This window comes from Arctopsyche grandis, unplaced genomic scaffold, assembly GCF_051622035.1.
Source record: "Arctopsyche grandis isolate Sample6627 unplaced genomic scaffold, ASM5162203v2 HiC_scaffold_46, whole genome shotgun sequence".
Lineage (NCBI taxonomy): Eukaryota > Metazoa > Arthropoda > Insecta > Trichoptera > Hydropsychidae > Arctopsyche > Arctopsyche grandis.
The window spans coordinates 678,793-683,792 of record NW_027518449.1 but is presented as its reverse complement, the minus strand read 5'-3'; positions in this window follow the sequence as shown (position 1 = coordinate 683,792).

Here is a 5,000-nt window from a genome sequence, read left to right as displayed (position 1 = left end):
ACCTAACCTAACCTAACCTAACCTAACCTAACCTAACCTAACCTAACCTAACCTTACCTAACCTAACCTAACCTAACCTAACCTAACCTAACCTAACCTAACCTAACCTATACACAAACACACACACATACATACATGCATGCATACATACATACATACATACATGCATGCATACATACAAACACACAAATACACACATGCATACATACACACACACATACACACATACATAATACACACAGACACACATGCAAACATACAAACACACGAATACACACATACATAATACACACATACACAAACACACACACATACTGACATTCATGCATACAAACATACATACATACGTACATACATACATACATACATACATGCATACACATACACACATACACACATACATAATACACACATACACGCATGCAAACATACAAACACAAGAATACACACATACATACATACATGCATACATACATGCATGCATACATACAAACATACATACGTACATACATACATACATGCATAAACACAAACACATACACACATACACACATGCAAACATACAAACACAAGAATACACACATACATAATACACACATACACAAACACACACACACATACGTAAATGCATGCATACATACAACTATACATACATACATGCATACACACACACACATACATACATACATACATACATGCATGCATACACACATGCATACATACACATACATAATACACACATACACAAACACATACATACATACATACATACATGCATGCATACATACAAACATACATACGTACATACATACACACACACAAATACACACATGCAAACATACAAACACACACAAACACACATACATAATACACACATACACACACACACACCCACACAAATACACACATACACAAACACACACACATACATACATACATACATGCATGCAAACATGCATGCATACATACAAACATACATACGTACACACATACATACATGCATACACACACACACATACACACATACATAATACACACATACACACGTGCAAACATACAAACACACGAATACACACATACATAATACACACACACACACAAACACACACACACACATACATGCATGCATACATACAAACATACATACGTACCTAACCTAACCTAACCTAACCTAACCTTACCTAACCTAACCTAACCTAACCTAACCTAACATAACCGAACCTAACCTAACCAAACCTAACCTAACCTAACCTAACCTAACCTAACCTTACCTAACCTAACCTAACCTAACCTATACACAAACACACCTACATACATACATGCATGCATACATACATAAATACATACATGCATGCATACATACAAACACACAAATACACACATGCATACATACACACACACATACACACATACATAATACACACAGACACACATGCAAACATACAAACACACGAATACACACATACATAATACACACATACACAAACACACACACATACTGACATTCATGCATACAAACATACATACATACGTACATACATACATACATACATACATGCATACACATACACACATACACACATACATAATACACACATACACGCATGCAAACATACAAACACAAGAATACACACATACATACATACATGCATACATACATGCATGCATACATACAAACATACATACGTACATACATACATACATGCATAAACACACACACATACACACATGCAAACATACAAACACAAGAATACACACATACATAATACACACATACACAAACACACACACACATACGTAAATGCATGCATACATACAACTATACATACATACATGCATACACACACACACATACATACATACATACATACATACATGCATGCATACACACATGCATACATACACATACATAATACACACATACACAAACACATACATACATACATACATACATGCATGCATACATACAAACATACATACGTACATTCATACACACACACAAATACACACATGCAAACATACAAACACACACAAACACACATACATAATACACACATACACACACACACACACCCACACAAATACACACATACACAAACACACACACATACATACATACATACATGCATGCATACATACAAACATACATACGTACATACATACACACACACAAATACACACATGCAAACATACAAACACACACAAACACACATACATAATACACACATACACACACACACACCCACACAAATACACACATACACAAACACACACACATACATACATACATACATGCATGCAAACATGCATGCATACATACAAACATACATACGTACACACATACATACATGCATACACACACACACATACACACATACATAATACACACATACACACGTGCAAACATACAAACACACGAATACACACATACATAATACACACATACACAAACACACACACACACATACATACATGCATGCATACATACATACATACACACATACATAATACACACATACACGAACACACACACATACATACATACATACGTACATGCATGCATACACACGTGCATACATACACACACACAAATACACACATACATAATACACACATACACAAACACACACAGATACATACATACATACATACATACATACATGCATACACACACACACATACACACATACATAATACACACATACACACATGCAAACATACAAACACACGAATACACACATACATAATACACACATACACAAACACACACACATACATACATGCATGCATACAAACATACATACATACGTACATACATACATACATACATACATGCATACACATACACACAAACACACATACACACATACATAATACACACATACACGCATGCAAATATACAAACACAAGAATACACACATACATACATACATGCATACATACATGCATGCATACATACAAACATACATACGAACATACATACACACACACAAATACACACATGCAAACATACAAACACACACAAACACACATACATAATACACACATACACACACACACACCCACACAAATACACACATACACAAACACACACACATACATACATACATACATGCATGCAAACATGCATGCATACATACAAACATACATACGTACTCACATACATACATGCATACACACACACACATACACACATACATAATACACACATACACACGTGCAAACATACAAACACACGAATACACACATACATAATACCCACATACACAAACACACACACACACATACATACATGCATGCATACATACATACATACACACATACATAATACACACATGCATACATACATAAATACATGCATGCATACATACAAACATACATACGTACCTAACCTAACCTAACCTAACCTAACCTTACCTAACCTAACCTAACCTAACCTAACCTAACCTAACCGAACCTAACCTAACCTAACCTAACCTAACCTAACCTAACCTAACCTAACCTAACCTAACCTAACCTAACCTAACCTAACCTAACCTATACACAAACACACACACATACATACATGCATGCATACATACATACATACATACATGCATGCATACATACAAACACACAAATACACACATGCATACATACACACACACATACACACATACATAATACACACAGACACACATGCAAACATACAAACACACGAATACACACATACATAATACACACATACACAAACACACACACATACTGACATTCATGCATACAAACATACATACATACGTACATACATACATACATACATACATGCATACACATACACACATACACACATACATAATACACACATACACGCATGCAAACATACAAACACAAGAAAACACACATACATACATACATGCATACATACATGCATGCATACATACAAACATACATACGTACATACATACATACATGCATAAACACAAACACATACACACATACACACATGCAAACATACAAACACAAGAATACACACATACATAATACACACATACACAAACACACACACACATACGTAAATGCATGCATACATACAACTATACATACATACATACATACATGCATGCATACACACATGCATACATACACATACATAATACACACATACACAAACACATACATACATACATACATACATGCATGCATACATACAAACATACAAACGTACATACATACACACACACAAATACACACATGCAAACATACAAACACACACAAACACACATACATAATACACACATACACACACACACACCCACACAAATACACACATACACAAACACACACACATACATACATACATACATGCATGCAAACATGCATGCATACATACAAACATACATACGTACACACATACATACATGCATACACACACACACATACACACATACATAATACACACATACACACGTGCAAACATACAAACACACGAATACACACATACATAATACACACATACACAAACACACACACACACATACATGCATGCATACATACAAACATACATACGTACCTAACCTAACCTAACCTAACCTAACCTTACCTTACCTAACCTAACCTAACCTAACCTAACCTAACCGAACCTAACCTAACCTAGAATACACACATACATAATACACACATACACAAACACACACACACATACGTAAATGCATGCATACATACAAACATACATACATACATGCATACACACACACATACATACATACATACATACATGCATGTATACACACATGCATACATACACATACATAATACACACATACACAAACACATACATACATACATACATACATGCATGCATACATACAAACATACATACGTACATACATACACACACACAAATACACACATGCAAATATACAAACACACACAAACACACATACATAATACACACATACACACACACACACCCACACAAATACACACATACACAAACACACACACATACATACATACATACA